Source organism: Schistocerca cancellata, chromosome 5, assembly GCF_023864275.1.
Source record: "Schistocerca cancellata isolate TAMUIC-IGC-003103 chromosome 5, iqSchCanc2.1, whole genome shotgun sequence".
In the NCBI taxonomy this organism is placed as follows: domain Eukaryota; kingdom Metazoa; phylum Arthropoda; class Insecta; order Orthoptera; family Acrididae; genus Schistocerca; species Schistocerca cancellata.
In genome coordinates this window covers 550,242,767-550,262,964 of record NC_064630.1, presented here as the reverse complement: position 1 = coordinate 550,262,964, position 20,198 = coordinate 550,242,767, and positions in this window count along the sequence as shown.

Sequence of the window (20,198 nt, the reverse complement as noted above, 5' to 3'; positions counted from 1 at the left end):
GTTCATCCTTCATCTAAACATCATAATTCCAAGAAGGCTACAAAGAAACCCAGTTCATCTCCTTCTCCGCCAAGGCGTGTCCCATCTACAGCACCACCTGGCGGAAATCGCCCTCGGCAGTCTTCTGTGTCGCCGAGGCGCACTGCTGGCGGCCGACCAACCGGCCGGTCACTGATGGCAGGAGCTGCTCCTGAACAACCTATGGATCAGGATCTTCTGCCTTCGGCTAAATGCCATTCCAAGCTGTTGGTCACAAGCTCTGAGCAGTCGTTGAGTTGACAGTAACCTTGCTCACATTCCTCCATTTTCTGTTCACCCTATGTCCATTATCCACTGGAATATCCGCGGCATTCGAGCCAATCGGGATGAATTGTCGATCCTCTTACGATCCTACTCGCCAGTCATCTTCTGTCTTCAGGAAACAAAGCTGCGTCCCCATGACCGCTTTGTTCTCCCCCATTTTCAGTCCGTCCGATATGATCTCCCCTCTGTTGAAGGCACTCCAGCCCATGGAGGACTCATGATTCTTCTCCATGATACTCTCCATTATCACCCACTCCACTTAAACACTTCCTTCCAAGCTGTCGCCGTCCGTCTTTCCCTTTCTGGATTTTCTGGATACACTTTCTCTCTTTGTACTGTATACATTCCATCATCGACACCAATGGCACGACCTGATCTCCTTCATCTTCTTGGTCAGCTTCCACCCCCCTAATGCTGATTGGGGACTTCAATGCCCACCACCCGCTTTGGGGATCTCCACATCCTTGTCCACGTGGCTCCCTCTTGCTAGACGTCTTCCACCAAGCGGATCTAGTTTGCCTCAACACAGGGGTCCCGACATTTCTGTCTGCCTCCACGACAAATTTATCTCATTTGGACCTTGGGGTCGGTACTGTTCCGCTAGCTCGGCACTTCGAATGGTTCGCCCTTGATGATACACACTAGAGTGACCACTTTCCATGTGTCCTTACACTGCAGCCTCAACTGCCATATATGCGCCCGAGACGCTGGAAGTTTGCCCAGGCCGACTGGACACTTTTTTCGTCTCTAGCGACATTCGATGACCGTCACTTTCCCAGCGTCGACGATGAGGTCACACACATTACAGACATTATTCTTACAGCTGCGGAATGTTCAATACCACGCACCTCCGAATTGCCCCGGCGCCCCCCAATTCCTTGGTGGAACGAGGCATGCCGTGACGCAATACGTGAGGGGCGACGTGCTCTCCGCGTTTTCCGCCACCATCCTACTTTGGCCAACTGTATCCGCTATAAGCATTTCCGAGCGCGATGCCGTCGTGTCATCTGCGATAGCAAGAAGGCAAGCTGGAAATTCTTTATTAGCTCATTTAACACCTTCACTCCCTCCTCGGAAGTTTGGAGTCGGCTTCGACGGTTCTCAGGCGCGCCTAGTTTCTCCTCGGTCTCTGGGCTCACTGTCGCACATGATACATTAGTGGACCCCGTCGCAATTTCTAACGCCTTGGGTCAGCACTTTGCTGAGATTTCGAGCTCTTCAAATTACCCGCCAGTGTTTCTCCCGAAGAAACGTGCAGCGGAAGTGCGACCTCTTGCTTTCTCCTCTCAAAATCGCGAAAGCTACAATACTGTTTTCTCCATGCGGGAACTCCAACATGCACTCTCTTCTTCTCGCTCCTCCGCCCCAGGACCGGATGGTATCCACGTCCAAATGTTGCTGCATTTATCAACCCATAGTCTGCGTTACCTCCTTCGCCTTTATAATCGAATTTGGACCGACAGTACTTTTCCCAGACGATGGCGGGAAGCTATCGTCGTTCCTGTTCCAAAACCTGGAAAGGACAAACATCTCCCCTCTAGCTATTGCCCCATTTCTCTCATGAGTAGTGTCTGCAAGGTTTTGGAGCGTATGGTGAATTACCGTTTAGCTTGGTGGCTGGAATCCCGCAGTCTTTTAACACCTGCTCAATGTGGATTCCGAAAGCATCGTTCTGTTGTTGACCATCTTGTTGCTCTCTCCACTTATATCATGAATAATTTTCTCCGGTAACGCCAAACAGTAGCAATATTTTTTGATCTGGAGAGAGCGTACGATACCTGTTGGAGGACAGGTATCCTCCGCACACTGTTCTCTTGGGGCTTTCGAGGTCGGCTGCCCCCTTTTCCTTCGCAAATTTATGGCAGAGCGCACATTTAGGGTGCGGGTGAACACTACTGTCTCCCGTACTTTCTCCCAAGAAAACGGGGTACCCCAGGGCTCCGTGCTGAGTGTTGTACTGTTTGCCATTGCCATCAATCCAATTATGGATTGTCTCCATCCTGATTTCTCGGGCTCCCTCTTTGTGGACGATTTTGCGATCTACTACAGCTCTCAACGGAGCCTTCTTGAATGACGTCTTCAAGGATGTCTCGATCGCCTCCACTCTTGGAGCATCAACACTGGCTTCAGTTTTTCTCCCAGTAAGACTGTTTGTGTTAATTTTTGGCGACGTAAGGAGTTTCTTCCGCCCTCCTTACATCTAGGTCCTGTCAACCTTCCGTTTTCAGACGTCGCTAAATTCTTGGGTCTTATGTTTGACAGAAAACTGTGCTGGTCCTCCCATGTTTCCTATCTTTCGGCTCGCTGTCTGCGATCCCTCAACACCCTCCGTGTCCTGAATGGTACCTCCTGGGGAGCGGACCGAGTGGTCCTTCTCCGCCTCTATCACGCCTTAGTGCGCTCAAAATTGGACTATGGAAGCATAGTCTACTCCTCTGCTCGGCCATCTATTCTTCGGCATCTCGACTCTATCCACCACCGTGGATTACGTTTAGTGTCTGGAGCTTTTTACACCAGCCCTGTGGAAAGCCTTTATGCTGAGACTGCTGAACCTCTGCTGTCCAATCGGCGAGCAGTCCTTCTGAGTCGTTATGCAAGCCATCTGTCTTCCATGCCTGCTAATCCAGCCCATGACATTTTTTTCGACGCCTCCTTTGATGTAGGGTATGCAGGCCGCCCCTCCTCCCTACTACCACCGGGTGTCTGCTTTCGTCAACTGCTCCATTCTCTTTCCTTCCGCTTTCCTAAAACCTTCTTAACAACTTGGGGTACAGCACTGCCTTGGCTCCGTCCCCGGATCTGCCTGCTCCGAGACCTTTGTCGATTTCCCAAGGAGGGTACCCCATCACTTGTTTATCATGGGGCATTTGCTGCTCTATGTGCACAAATGACGGACGCCACATTTATCTACACCGACGGCTCGAAAACATCGTTAGGTGTAGGGAGTGCCTATATTGTTGGCGACACCCCAAATCACTTTGGGCTTCCCGACCAGTGTTCGGTTTATACTGCGGAGCTTTACGCTGTTCTCCAGGCTGTCCACTACATCCGCCGCCATCGGCGGATACAGTACGTTATCTGCTCAGATTCTCTCAGCTCTCTCCTCAGTCTCAAAGCTCTTTACCCTGTGCACCCTCTGGTCCACCGGATTCAGGACTGTCTGCGCTTGCTCCACCTGGGGGGCGTCTCGGTGGCGTTCCTCTGGCTCCCGGGACACGTTGGTATCTGCAGAAATGAGGCGGCCGATATTGCAGCCAAGGCTGCAGTCTTTCTTCTTAGGCCAGCTATTCAATCAATTCCCTTCGCCGATCTACGGAGCGTTTTATGTCGTCGTGTTGTTCATTTATGGCACGCGCATTGGTCAACACTTCCCCAAAATAAATTGCGGGATGTGAAAACTCTTCCTTGTGCTTGGACCTCTTCCTCCCGAACGCGTCGTCGGGAGGAGGTAATTTTAACTAGACTCCGGATAGGACACTGTCTTTTTAGCCATCGACATCTTTCAAGCGGCGATCCTCCCCCAATCTGTCCCCACTGCTCTCAGCTGTGGACGGTAAGACATCTTTTAATTGAGTGCCCCTATTTTAATCTGTTATGCGCCCGTCTACAGCTGTCGCCTGATATATCGTCAATTTTAGCAGATGACACGCGCTCGGCCAATCGCATTCTAGAGTTCATTAGTGCCAGTGAAATGTCAGTCATTTGAAGTTTTTTTTTTGGGACAACCAACCCATTTCTGTAGTGGATTTTTAAGCTTTCCTTCTGCTTTTAGTCTCTCCAATTTTATGACTTTCGTTCCCATTGCTGCTGGTTTCTGTTTTCGGTTTTTTACTGTTTTTTAAGTCACAGACCGGGCGCTAATGACCATAGCAGTTTTGCGCCCTAAAACCAAAACCAAAAAAAAACTATCCTAGCGATAAAATTCAAAGATAAGACAATTCTGATTCCATCACAAGATGATTTTACATGAAAAACGAGTATGCAAAAAATATTTTGCATGCAGGGGTAATCACAACATAAAATTTGTATTTGTATGTAGTGGTCCTGGAAAAGTCGTAAAGGTGAAGAAATGAAATGACATGAAAGATCTACATTGGCCATGCTGATGCTCAGAAGTAAAGAGATAATCTTCTATTTTTGTTTGTCTGTAGAGCAGCCAACTTACATTGCTGGTTTCAAGTGACTGATGTAGCATTATTTCTTGCTTAAAGAGGCTCACAAAACTGGAAATCCAAATAATGAAAATTTCCTCAGAATATTAAATCTTTTGAGACACTATGCAAGGTTAGAGACAGACAAGAGTCTGAAAAGTGTTTACAAGTGCTTTATCTGTCACATGATACTCAGAATTTATTTATATCTAGTTGTGCCCATCATGTCAGGGGTGCCATCTTGAAAGCAAGGGAGAATGAGAAGTATTATTCAATTATTGTTGATGCAACTTCTAATTCAAATCGTACTGAACAAATAACATTCATCCTGCATTATATTTATTCCAAGAAGGAAATTGATAAATATGAAATAAATTAACAGTTTTTGGAATCCACAGAGTGTAATAACAAAACATGAGTTGTTAGTGCACATTTAGTTCGATCAACACTAAATTCCTATCACTGAATGCCCCATCAAGTTTATGATAAGAGAAGTAATATTAGATAGTTTTATAAAGAAGCTCAGACAAATTTTCTTCGGTGAAATCCTCTTGCAAAGTTTTCTCTGCGTGTTTTTATAGCCTTATGTGGAGTACATGCAACCGAGAATTGTTATGAAGCAAATACTTTTTTCAGAGTATTCAACCTCTTTATGACCAGTTCAGTAACAGCACACTTCAGTAACAGCCCACAATGACAGGACATTCTGAAACAGTGCTGGAAGTTCCTTATATTCCATGTCTGATACCTGTTGGACTGCTCAGATTAACGATCCGATACCAATTGCAGTTCACTCAGATAAGATTGCCATTGCTGTTGAAACTCTCAGTATGTTTAATTTAACTGTAATATATTCTGTTGTACAGTATGTTTTGGATTATGTGATATAATTTAAGTGTTTAATCATGGCATCAATTTATAATGTTGTTGGTACCAATTGACTACAAGCTCGAAATACTACCATTGATGTTGAGGTAAGACACATTGAAAGCTTATTAAAAGACTTAAAATATCTCTGCAAAAATTGAGACACCATTTTCCCTGATTTAAAGTAGTTGCCAGTGCAATTAATATCGATCCTGCATTTCCTGAGGTGGGCACTAAGAAGAGAGAATAATTTTATGTTGAAGCCAAGTATTAAGTGACAAATGTAAATTCAGAAAATTTATTCAAATTAAATGTATTTCATATCATTATTGACAATCTAGTGTCTAACTTGAAAACCCAATTTGAAACAGTGAAGATTTTAGACGTACTTAAAGATGACTGACAATCACATCATTAAGGCAAGCAACTTATTTATCAATGAGTACCATTATGATGTCACAACAGGTTTATAAGAAAAAATTAAATATTTGGAAACAACTTATAAGTCAAACTCTGAATACATTACTTTGAAACCATTATAATTCTTGAATAAGATGCATAAGCTTAAAATTGCTAGCCTTGTAGCTGTCACTGCCAAATGTAGATGTTGGCATGCAGTTGAGGAATGTTGGACATGGATGGAAACTGACAGGATGCGCTGTATTAAAACTCGGCCATGATCTTAAAGAGTTTTATTATTCCCAGCTACAGTGCCATGTTCCCCTCTGTCTGCGTCACAGGGTCCCACGATGCCGAGGATGTCACTTCACTGTCTGCGAAACAGCTTTGCGTGGAAGGGCTACCCCAGCGACCCGTGCAACGTACTGTGGCATGCTGTGTACTGCCATGGTTTTTGATGATGTCAGGATGTGCCAGCAGCCGACTCAGCGGCCTTTGTCCCCGTTGCCTCAGCTCCGCTCGCTAGGGGCCGCAGGGCAGCCCGCTGTGTGCTTCTTCGCCATTGTGGTTAAGCTCACGGGCGACAACAAGCGCCTACGATCTGACAGCCATATCTGCGGCCCTTGCCTCACGATGTCTCTGGCGTGTGTTGGGAGCCAACAAGACTGACCGCGGTAGTTAGCCATCAAGTGGCCCACCGCTGGCTGGCTGTGGACCCCGTGTTGGCCTCAGAGGGTCGAACCAGCGACCCGCCATGGACTGGAACACTGGCGCCCCATCTGCTGCTTTGTGTAGCCAGTGATGTGACACACCCCGCCATCCAGGAGAGCTGCCACACTTGAATCCACCTTGTTAGAAATCCAGTACCTATTTATCTGCAACTGTGCACCTCTGGTTTGCTAATGCGCCAGTAGGCGCCAGTGGGCCCTCTTCTGCCTGTAACTTGCACCATGCAAACCGCTGCATTTACTCTTTTCAGCAGTTCGATGGCCCTTAGCCCTGTGGCCCCCATTCTACTTCGCAACCACTGGTAAGCGTAATTTACTGTCAACAGGCCTGCACCTGGCTGTAACATGTGCATTCACAAATATTGCACCAAACCCAACTTTTTCCTATCTTAAACGGTGGTGCTACTACATTATTCCCCCCTTTGGAAAGAGCTGGTCCCCAAGGTCGACCTCTAACTACTCTTAAACATTTTTGGGTTGGTATGTACGTATGACATGCTGTGAAAAAGAAAAATTGTGACAGTTGTAAGGATGAAATTACAAAGCTCAGCGAACGTGTGTCTAGTTTACAATTTATTATCAGTTCCTTGAAGATGGGTATCAAGAAACTTAAAGAAGTAAAAAGTGAACAGAACATGACAAAATCGCGCCATGAAAGTACAAATATGTCAGATTTGGACGGAAGTGAAGTACAAAATATGCAAACAGATAATACAAGAAACAGAAAACGATGAAAGAAATATAAATGTAGTGAACGAAAATTACTTCCAAGCCCTTTCGACTATGGATTGTGACAGTGCTGTTAACAGTTAGTGTACCATATGGAAAATCAAATGACTTTGGAATATTTCAGCAGCAGTTAGACAACCAATCATATGCGAAAGTGCTCACAAAAAATCTTTCATCATTAAGCTGTTCTACTAAGACAATATCAACGTGTGTTAACAAAAAAAAGACATAATAAATAGTGCCAAACAAGACTTCACTTACTGCAAAGGTAAAGGTAGGCAGAAAACAGATAATCTCAGAACAGCAAGTTCTGGTAAAATTGAACTGTATGCTGACAGCGAAGGATGAAATATAGCCACTAAATTTCGGTGTACAAGCAGTCATAATTTTAATGTTAGTTGTACAATAAAACCAGGAGCAAAATTCAGTGCTGCCACATTGAGTTAAGAAAAAAATTCCTCATTGAGCAAAAAAGACTTTTCCATCTTCCTGGCGGGATCAAATGATGTCGCTAGGAACGAAAGAAACGATCTCTTAATCTCGCTAAAAAGAAAACTGTATGAGCTGAGAGCCACACTGTTATGACTTGATAGAATGGTCCTGTGTAAATAAAGAAACTGAAACTGCAAACAAAGAGATGCAAAATATTTGCAAGCGGTTTGAAAATGTAACAGTTGTTTACATCAGCAATTTAGGGAAAAGATTTCACACAACATACAGTTCTCATCTAAATGTACTTGGAAAAAACGTAATAGTAACAAAAATTTTAGAACTAGTAAATAAAATCTCAAATGTGCAGTGTGATGATAGAAAAGTCATATCTCTCATGGATAGAAAGTGTGTGTTACCTGGAGACTCAAATGTGAAATCTGCTGTCAGTGAAGCTACACCTCTCCAAGACAAATGTGAAATTTTATTAATGCAAGTAAACACCCCAAATGTTAACAATTCACAGAAAGGCACAGCAGTTGTGGAACAACACCAGAAATAAGTGAAACATCAGTACCACCATCATTATCATCAGAAGCAGAAACAGCAGCAGCAACAACAGCAACAAGAACAGCAGCAGCAGTAGCAGAACCAACAACAACTGGAGCAGCAACACAAAAATGATTAAGGAGGAGCCAAAGGAAAAATACATCTGTGTCATTCAGTGATAATTTTTTATGGTTTCAAGCCAAGAAGAAAATAAAAATGTGAAAAACAAGCCTGCTAACTCATAGATAAGTCACAACAACATCTTATTTTTAAACATTCAGGGTCTTGAAAGTAAAGTTGAAATTCCGGAGGAGTCATTGCCACAGAATAAGTATTCTTTCTTGTGTCTATCTGAACATTGTCTTAAACCAGAACAAATACAATACTATGTACCAGAATGTTATAAACATGGAAACAGTTTTTGCAGATCTCAGTACTGTAATGGTGGTACTGTTATGTTTCAAATGAAATAGAGTTTAGAGCACTAGATCTTAGTTGGTCATGTGTAGAGAAACACTTTGAAATTACCAGGATCATATGTGATATAATGAAACTTATCATAGTATGTATCTACCATTCCCCTGACTCAGATGATAAAACTTTTTTAGATAATTTAGACAGTGTACTCTGCTACATAACAAAGAGGAAACAATATGTAACTGCAATTGGGGGAGACTTTAATTCAAGATTTGATGTAGCATGTAACAAACCCAGTGTAAATAAGTTACTGAATATGCTAAGGCAGCACAACTTCCATCATGTAAATTCAGAACCAACAAGACTAAAAGCGTGCTTGGGTAATGCTTTTGTCAACTGTGCTCATGATATGTACTCCACCAAGGTAAAGGAATTTGTTTTCTCAGACCACTCCATGGTAACAGTAGTTAAGACATTTTATAAATGAGGATGAGAGCAAGGCTGCATGAAAGTTAACAAAACATAATACTTTAATATTAACAAAACACAATCTCAGAAAACTAACACACCAGCTGAGCATAACTGGAACAAATTATTTCAAAACTGTGATTCCAGAGCCCAAACAGTTTATGAAACATTCCACAGTTAAGTACTTTAAAAGCCCATTTTGTTCAAAAAAAATATATCATAAAGCAAGAAAGGGTAAATTGTGGTACACCAAAGAACTGGAGAATCTAAAAAAATAAGCTACTGCTGTTGAAGTGCCTTGGCAAAGTAAATAATTCTAATGAAATTAAGTATCTCAAGAAAACCACTAAGAAACTGTATAAGAAAGAGTTACAATTGGTGAAATAGATACAACACAAATCTCATAAAAAATAGTAAAAACCAATGAAGAACAGCCTGGTCAGTAATTAATACTGTTAAAGATGAAGTCAGAAACTTTGACAAGACAGTCCCAATATCAGCAGATACATTCATCAAATATTTTGTAAACTGTGCTGATGATATCAAAAAGTTGATCAGTAAACCCAGTGTAACATATATAGATTATCTTCAGAGTGCAAACCTAAATCATAATAGGACCAGATCGTCATTGAAACACTTTAAAGAGGTACGCCAACATGAAGTTCTTAAAATAGACCAAAAAAAATGAAAAATTCATACAGTACAGATATTTTTAATATGTCAAACAATCTATTGAAAGAAATCGTACACTATATTGCAGCGCCATTAGCATATTCTATAAACCTGTGTCTCATAGAAGGGGTTTTTCCTGATCCTCTCAAACTATCCAAGGTGACTCCAGTCTTTAAGAAGGGTATCAAATCAGATGCAGCAAACTACAGATCAATTTCACTATTTCCAGTACTAGGAAAAGTCTTTCAAGGCATAATATATCAGCAGATGTATGAGTACCTAGAACTAAATGATATGTTAAGTGCATCAGAGTTTGGCTACAGAAAATAAAGGTCAGATATACATGCCATAGAGATCTTAGTCAGACATTTTAGCAGCATTCGAGGACCATGCTCACACACGGGTAACCTTATGTGATCTGAGCAAAGCCTTTGACTGTGTTGACCACTCACTTTTGCTCTCTAAACTCGAGTAGTATGGAATATGTGATAAAAGTTTAAAACTCATCAAATCATACCTCAATAAAAGGAAACAGGTGGTGAGTTCAGGAAGTCATCTGTCAAACACATTCGAGGTTCAACACAGAGTGCCGCAGGGATCTAAATTGTGACCACTTCTCTTGCTTGTACACATAAATGACTTACCAGGAAATATAGATGTAAAGACATATATGTATGCTGATGATACAACTTTTCTGTCTGCAATCAATGTATTTGATAGCCTTGTAAGTGGTATGAAATTGGCAAAAGAAAATGCAACATCATGGTTTAATGCAAATGGTCAATCAATAAGGAAAAGACTCAGAATATGTGGTTCAGTCTATCAAAGACTACAAAAATAGAAAAACAAAAGGTAAAGTTTTCAGGTATCATACTTGACAACAGTCTAACATGGAACTCTCATGTTGATCACATAGTGGTTAGGTTGTCAAGAGTTACATATTTGTTGAAGAGACTGATGTGTTGTGTGACATTTGAGTACATAAGGACAGCGTATTTTGCCTTTTTTCAATCTGTTTTAAGGTATGGGTTAATAGTCTGGGGGAAACAGCAGAAAAATAAACGAAATTATGGTGATCCAGAAGAATGCAATCAGAGTAATAGCTAAAGTAGATAATAGGACTCATTATACGCCATTGTTCATTGAATACAGAATTTTAACAGTTATTAATTTATATATTCTTGACAGTGTTAACTACATACTTGCTGAACGCATGACTACTATACCTGTACTTCTCTGCTGTTCCATAAAATAGATTAGCTAAAACTAACTAGTCATACTGACAAATTATTTAAAGAAAATGTACGTAACTTCTTGTTAACTAATCCATTCTATTTATTAGAAGAATTTTTAGAAATGCCCAATATCAACTTAAATATGTAAAAATTTATTTTGTAAAATTAGTAGGTTAAGTGGACTGACAGTCTATTGCATGTAATAATGCTGAATGACCAATAAAGAATCTGAATCTGAACGTGTTTACTACTACTATTAGAAAACTTAGATGTTGGTCTAATTCTCTTAAAACATGTGACAAAACGTAAAAATTCCTTAATAGATGACCACTCCACTTAAAGCTCAATCAACTCCTTACCTACCCGTCTTACGTCCTCAGTATCCAATCCAGTGGGATCAGTATGAAAACAACACACAACAAAGTTAAGGCTGTAATGGCACTTGCCACAGAGGTGCTCAAAATGATTGTTACTAGTCGTTGCCTTTCCCCATATTGAGAAATGTACTGCACAAGGTGTTCAGCTGATATGTGCCCCTCTTGCTCTGAAATGAACTGGTTTATAGATCTCAACAGATCTGTATCCTGAGTTTGATTTAACAATGTCAGATTCTGCCTTGGCAAAACCTCTTAAGTTGCTTCTGGCCAGTACAGCTGTGGCTGTGTAACATTCAATTGTGTGACTCCTGAAATTGATTCTGGCAGATGGAAGGTTGGTCCTATTACGTTACATGCAGTTCCATTGATTAAAATTCCACTCCTCTCAAGCTCTATATTTTTCACTTCTGCAAATACTCCCTGCTCAAAACAACTCGCTACTACTATCAAATTTCTATAGGTGGAGAAAATCCAATGCATCCTGACCCGTTGCAAGCTCAATTTTGGCTCCACAATGTCCCTTGGACAGTCTATTTCTTTCCTCCTGGCTAAAAATAACTGCACCGTGCACATATCTGGATTGGTACTTATCACCCTGGTTGGACATACCGTTACCTTCCCTCTATGGCAGCTCCGTAATTCCTCCCTTGTCATCTTGGTGTACCAGCTGTTAACTGCCGAGATCAGCAATACCTCCTCAGTTCTTGCTTCTAAAAACTTGCTCAATGCTCCCCTGTTAACTGCCGAGATCAGCAATACCTCCTCAGTTCTTGCTTCTAAAAACTTGCTCAATGCTCCCCTTTTCAGTGATCTGAGAACAGGGATTACCATCACCCTTCCTCCCTCTTCAAAAAGAATGCTGTCCCCAGCAGGCTCACAATACTCAAAAACACACACAACATATTAAAATACAATGCCTAATTAAGCTACACAAACCTAGTGATTCATAACAAGAAAACAAAAAAACTGCAAATACTCTACTACTTTCTGGATTGCAAAGCATATGGTACATCTTGCTGTACTCTATCTTTCTGGTTTTCCCTGCGCTTAACACATCTCTCCGTTCTCTCTTTCTTCCTCTTCCCTTCCTGTGACATGTCTGGAATCACATCCAGACAACCCTTCAATGGCTACAACTGCCCAATGTGTACTATCGTTGTTCTAGTTGGCAGCTGAAGCTTAACATTAACGGGGGATGTGGTTTCAACTACTTGGTATGGCCCTTGATACCTTGTGACAAACTTCTTCGTTTTCCCTTTTGGCATGTAGGGGCTGGACAGCATTAACCATTGCCCTACTCTGTACTACAGTAAACTACTTTTCCGCTTTACTGCATCTTCCTGCCTCTCCAAAGCCTTCATATTCACCTGTTTCCAAACATCCTGAATTGTCCTTGCAAATTTACATACATATTCACGAGTCCTTCCTTTCTGTAGCTTCACTAAATCAATCGGAGACAGCATTTTTTGCGCTTACACTACCTCAAATGAAGACAAACCGGTATTGGTATGCATTTTTGCATTGTATATGCATATAATATGCCTCAAATGTTTGTCCAACTGACGGTGATATGAACCCACATAAAAACTCAGCATTTTCCTGATTGTTCTGTGTGCCCGTTCTGTCATTCCATTCACCTGTGGATGCAACATGCCCATCCTTAACTTCTTTATGTTCAACAATTTATACAGTTCCTTCATTAAATCCGACATGAATTTGGTCCCTTGGTTAGTAATTATTGTCTCCGGTACACCAAACTTCAAAATCCAGTTGTTTATTAATGCTTGCGCGACCACTGCTGACTGTTGATTTGGCATAGCCACCATCTCCACATACCTCGAAAAACGGTCTATTATTGTCAGAATGAATCTGTTCCCTGACGGTGTTCGACTGAAAGGTCCTAAGACATCAATTCCCAACTTAGAAAATGGACATGTCACTTCCAGAAATCATTGCAGCTGTATCTGTTTTCAACTCAAATTTGCTCTCTGTGCACATGGTATACAATTTTTGACATACTGATCCACATCAACTTTCCTTCCCCTCCACGAATACCTCTCTGCCACTCTCCTAATTATCGCTCTACTCCCACCATGACCAGATAACACATGATCATGTGCTTCTTTTAAAACCTCATCTCTCAGCTTCACTGGCACTACTACCCTTGGCCCTAACTTCATTTCCCTGCACAGAAGATTGTCATACATATTAAATTGTGGCTGTGTCCGATACAATTTACAATTGTTGTCAGTGTCCTGTAATTCTTGCCATACTGCTAGGTCATAACCTATACTTTTGCCACCTTTCTACTCAGTGTATCCACATTACCGTGCTTCTTCCCACGATTGTGCACCACTTCGTAGTTGAATTTACTAAGCCTCACAGCCCACCTAGAGAGTCTAGTGGACGGATCCTTCAACCCCAACAAGCACTTCAACACAGCATGATCTGTCACTACCATAAATTTTCTCCCATATAAATAACATTTAAAATATGTGATTCCTTAGATTACGCTAAGCATCTCCCTCTCTGTTGTTGAATAATTCCTCTCTGCTGCATTCACCTGCCTAGACACATGGGCTACAGGATGTTCTTTCCCATCAATTTCCGTCCTAAGAACACACCCTACCGCTTGATTGGATGCATCGCATTCTAGAATAAATTCCTTTTCAAAATCTGGAAACACAAGAACCGGACTTGATGCTAAAACTTCTTTCAGTTTGTCAAACACTTTGACATTCTTCTGTCCACTCAAATTTCATACCCTTCCATAACAAACATGTCAGTGGCTGTGCTAAATCTGCAAAACCCTTCATGAACTTTCAATAGAAATTGCAAATTCCAACGAATGATTGCACTTCCTTAACTGTTTTCAGCTCAGCTCCCCAAAATTCCTTACAGCCTGCACCAACCTTGGATCTGTTCACACTCTGTCCTTACTGATGATATGACCTAAATATTTCACTTCTTCCAATGCAAAATGACACTTCTCCAGGCTCAACGTCAAACGAGCTGCTCTTAACCTCATAAAGACTGCCCTTAACTGCTGTCTATGTTGTTCCATACTACTTCATAACACTATAAAGTCATCCAAATAGACACGACACTGCCGTGGTTTCAATCCCCTCAAGACACTGTCTAGCAACCTCTGAAACGTTACTGGAGCGTTTTTCAGACAGAATGGCATTCTGATGTACTGGTAATGGCCTCCAGGTGTAGAGAAAGCAGTTTTTCGGCGATGCTCTAGAGCCACCTCTAACTGATGATAACCACTTGTCAAATCCATCGTAGAAAAGTACTGGCACTGTCCTAAGTGATCCAATGTCTCCAATATGTTTGGAATGGGGTATGCATCCATTACTGTCTTATTATTGAGGTATTGGTAGTCACACAGAACATGTATTTCTTAGTGCCACATTTTTTTAGGCACAACGACAATGCCCGCTCCCCAGAAACTATTACTGTGCTCTATAATATTGCCCGCAAACTGCTGATCAATAAAATGCTCCACAATCAGCTGCAAATACCTTAGCATTCTCTATGGTTTATAGTAAACAGGTGCTTCCTTCCCTGTTGGTATCATGTGTTGAACTAATGAAGTTGCTGGTAATGGCCCTTGCAGTAAAAACAAATCCTTAAATTCCCACAACAATTCTTCCATATGTTCTTTTTCTCCTTTCAAATGCTTAACTTTGTTACACAATGCAGTTCCATCAGCAGTTAGTGGTTGATCACTACACCTACCTCTCAAACACCAGTATTCGTCATCCGGTACATCAAAATTCGCTACTAAAACTCCTTTTCCAAAATTCGCATCCAAAGTACTAAAATTATCCACGTTCACGTTCACGGGGACTACTGGCCCATCATTTCCCCTCTTGCACGCGTACAATACTACAAAATAACCTAAAGGATCCAAAACTTCATTATCCTCCAATTGTTCAATAACACATACATACCGTTGTTGTTGTTGTGGTCTTCAGTCCTGAGACTGGTTTGATGCAGCTCTCCATGCTACTCTATCCTGTGCAAGCTTCTTCATTTCCCAGTACCTACTGCAGCCTACATCCTTCTGAATCTCCTTAGTGCATTCATCCTTAGTCTCCCTCTACGATTTTTACCCTCCGCGCTGCCCTCCAATACTAAATTGGTGATCCCTTGATGTCTCAGAACATGTCCTACCAACCGATCCCTTCTTCTAGTCAAGTTGTGCCACAGATTTCTCTTCTCCCCAATTCTATTCAATCCCTCCTCATTAGTTATGTGATCTACCCATCTAATCCTCAGCATTCTTCTGTAGCACCACATTTCGAAAGCTTCTATTCTCTTCTTGTCTAAACTATTTATTGTCCACGTTTCACTTCCATACATGGCTACACTCCATACAAATACTTTCAGAAACGACTTCCTGACATTCAAATCTATACTCGATGTTAACAAATTTTTCTTCAGAAATACTTTCCTTGCCATTGCCAGTCTACATTTTATATCCTCTCTACTTCGACCATCATCAGTAATTTTGCTCCCCAAATAGCAAAACTCTTTTACTACTTTAAGTGTCTCTTTCCTAATCTAATTCCCTCAGCATCACCCGACTTAATTTGACTACATTCCATTATCCTCGTTTTGCTTTTGTTGATGTTCATCTTATATCCTTGTTTCAAGACACCGACCATTTTGTTCAACTGTGTTTCCAGGTCCTTTGCTGTCTCTGATATTATTACAATGTCATTGGCGAATGTCAGAGTTTTTTCTTCTTCTCCATGGATTTCAATACCTACTCCAAATCTTTCTTTTGTTTCCTTTACTGCTTTCTCAATATACAGATTGAATAACATCAGGGAGAGGCTACAACCCTGTCTCACTCCCTTCCCAACCACTGCTTCCCTTTCATGCCCCTCGACTCTTATAACTGCCATCTGGTTTTTGTACAAATTGTAAATATCCTTTCGCTCCCTGTATTTTACCCCTGCCACCTTCAGAATTTGAAAGAGAGTATTCCAGTCAACATTGTCAAAAAGCTTTCTCCAAGTCTACTAATGCTAGAAACGTAAGTTTACCTTTTCTTAATCTAGCTTCTAAGATAAGTCATAGGGTCAGTATTGCCTCACGTGTTCCCATATTTCTATGGAATCCAAACTGATCTTCCCCGAGGTCGGTTTCTATAAGTTTTTCCATTCGTCTGCAAAGAATTTGCGTTAGTATTTTGCAGCTGTGGCTTATTAAACTGATAGTTTGGTCATTTTCACATCTGTCAACACCTGCTTTCTTTGGGATTGGAATTATTATATTCTTCTTGAAGTCTGGGGGTATTTCGCCTGTCTCATACATCTTGCTCACCAGATGGTAGAGTTTTGTCAGGACTGGCTCTCCCAAGGCTGTCAGTAGTTCTGATGGAATGTTGTCTACTCCGGGGGCCTTGTTTCGACTCAGGTCTTTCAGTGCTCTGAGAAACTCTTCACGCAGTACCATATCTTCCATTTCATCTTCAACTACCTCATCTTCCATTTCCATAATATTGTCCTCAAGTAAGTCGCCCTTGTATACACCCTCTATATACTCCTTCCACCTTTCTGCTTTCCCTTCTTTGCTTAGAATTGGGTTTCCATCAAAGCTCTTGATATTCATGCAAGTGGTTCTCCTTTCTCCAAAGGTCTCTTTAATTTTCCTGTAAGCAGTATCTATCTTACCCCCTCGTGAGATAAGCCTCTACATCTTTACATTTGTCCTCTAGCCATCCTTGCTTAGTCATTTTGCACTTCCTGTCGATCTCGTTTTTGAGAAGTTTGTATTCCTTTTTGCCTGCTTCATTTACTGCATTTTTATATTTTCTCCTTTCATCAATTAAATTCAATATTTCTTCTGTTACCCAAGGGTTTCTACTAGCCCTCGTCTTTTTACCTATTTGATCCTCTGCTGCCTTCACTATTTCATCCCTCAAAGCTACCCATTCTTCTTCTACTGTATTTCTTTCCCCCAGTCCTGTCAATTGATCCCTTAAGCTCTCCCTGAAACTCTGTACAACCTCTGGTTCTTTCAGTTTATCCAGGGCCCATCTCCTTAAATTCCCACCTTTTTGCAGTTTCTTCAGTTTTAATCTACAGTTGATAACCAATAGATTGTGGTCAGAGTCCACGTCTGCCCCTGGATATGTCTTACAATTTAAAAACTGGTTCCTAAATCTCTGTCTTACCATTATATAATCTATCTGATACCTTTTAGTATCTCATGATTCTTGAACCAAGTGTTGGCTATGATTAAGGTATGCTCTGCACAAAATTCTACCAGGCGGCTTCCTCTTTCATTTCTTACACCCAATCCATATTCACCTACTATGTTTCCTTCTCTCCCTTTTCCTACTGAGGAATTCCAGTCACCCATGACTATTAAATTTTCGTCTCCCTTCACTACCTGAATAATTTCTTTTATCTCATCATACATTTCATCAATTTCTTCATCATCTGCAGAGCTAGTTGGCATATAAACTCGTACTACTGTAGTAGGCGTGGGCTTTGTGTGTATTTGGCCACAATAATGCGTTCACTATGCTGTTTGTAGTAGCTTACCCGTACTCCTATTTTTTTTTATTCATTATTAAACCTGCACCTGCTTTACCCCTATTTGATTTTGTATTTATAACCCTATATTCACCTGACCAAAAGTCTTGTACCTCCTGCCACCAAACTTCACTAATTCCCACTATATCTAACTTTAACCTATCGATTTCCCTTTTTAAATTTTCTAACCTACCTGCCCAATTAAGGGATCTGACATTCCACGCTCCGATCTGTAGAACGCCAGTTTTCTTTCTCCTAATAACGATGTCCTCTTGAGTAGTCCCCGCCCGGAGATCCGAATGGGGGACTATTTTACCTCCAGAATATTTTACCCAAGAGGACGCTATCATCATTTAATCATACAGTAAAGCTGCATGCCCTCAGGAAAAATTACGGCTGTAGTTTCCCTTTGCTTTCAGCCGTTCGCAGTACCGGAACAGCAAGGCCATTTTGGTTAGTGTTACAGGCCCAGATCAGTCAATCATCCAGACTGTTGCCCCTGCAACTACTGAAAAGGCTGCTGCCCCTCTTCAGGAACCACACATTTGTCTGGCCTCTCAACAGATACCCCTCCGTTGTGGTTGCACCTACAGTACGGCTATCTGTATCGTTGAGGCACGCAAGCCTCCCCACCAACGGCAGGGTCCATGGTTCATGGGGATCCAAAACTTCATTATCCTCCAATGGTTCAATAACACATACGTACCCACAGGAAGATTTGACTGTACACTTACCCACTTACCCGGTGCCAGTAGACACACACTCATGCGAATTAAGCCTTAATTCTAATGTATGCGGTTCAATTGGTTTGTTCATTACGTTGAACACCCCTTGTGACAGCTCTGCATTGACAACAGTTTCCCCTAGCTGAAATAACATTTCACCAAATTCCACAGTTCATTGTCAGAGGTGAATTTTGGCATGATGTTTATGCAAGAAATCTACTCCTAGGATGATGTTGTAGCCCTCACTTACCCATGGTACTTCCTCTATGTATGCATCAAATCTGACTTTCCCTATGCGAAAGTCAACCAGCACTGACCCCAAAGGTGTGATCTCCTTATCCCTCACTCCACGCAACCTATAATGTTTGTCTAAATTCCTTCGGCCCATTAAACTCTTAGTAGCCACTGACACTTGCGCCCTTGTGTCCAACAAAATCTTAAACTTTTTAGTTACTATGAATCCTACCACTGAACATTCCACCTCTGCATACATATTTGTAGCATTGAAATTAAATGGGGCCCCCCTTAGGTGGGTCTTGAGCCCCCTTTGCGATTTAACAATTGTCCACCTCTACTAACTCCCCTTCTCCATCCTTCACACTGCTGATTTCCACCTCTTCCACTATTTCTCAGTGACTGGGTGCATTGCCTCTGCACATGTCCTGTACGGCCACACTTATAACATTCTATACCCAGTGTAAACACTGTTTGCTTCTCGTGGACCCCTGTTGCCACATCTATTTCCCCATATTGAATTGCCAGCTGAATGGCCAAATACAAATCTTTCGGAGCCCCTTCACACACTTTCCGCTCCTTATGTGCTGGTAACCCCCTCTAAAATACATCAAGTGCCTTTTGCTTGGACTCCTGCAACAGAACACCATTCACTTCATCGCTCTGACCTAACTTGTAAGTATATTCATTAATTTCTCTTATTCTGTCCGCAAATTTCTCTACCATCTCCCTCTGTCTCTTCGTCATTGTACTCAACCTCTCCCTAAAGTACTGAGCACTATTCTGTTTTTTGTACCTTAGTAAAAGCAGCTCCTTCAACTGCTTAAACTGTCCTGCCTTCCTTAAGGCCTGAGAACACCTTACATATGTCTTCGCTCCACTCCTTAATCTAATCTTGGCCACATGTAACAACTGTTCATCTGACCAACCATTCATCACAGCTGAAGTTTCCAAGTCCTCCACAAACAATAGCACATCCTCAGATGCCATGCCAGAAAACAGAATAATCAAACTTGCAGCAGCTGGATCAATCTCCTGCTGCAGCACCCTAGCCTACAACTGATCGTATGCATTTTCCCACTCACTCCTAGATGTCAATTCACTTCTCAGTTGCATATTGTCTGCTGTCAATTGTGCTACCTTTTCCAACAAAGTCCGTACCACTTCTGGTTATGACACACCTCGCATCCCTGACTCGGCAATTGTGTTGCTTTCATTCCCAGTTACTCCCATTTTGACCTATAAAATCCCAAAGAAACAAAACATTTAACAACAAGAATAAACCGACTTCCCACAGCTCAGGATCTCATCTTACGTTTTACGCAACGGTTTAATAGGAGGAGATAAATAAAACATCA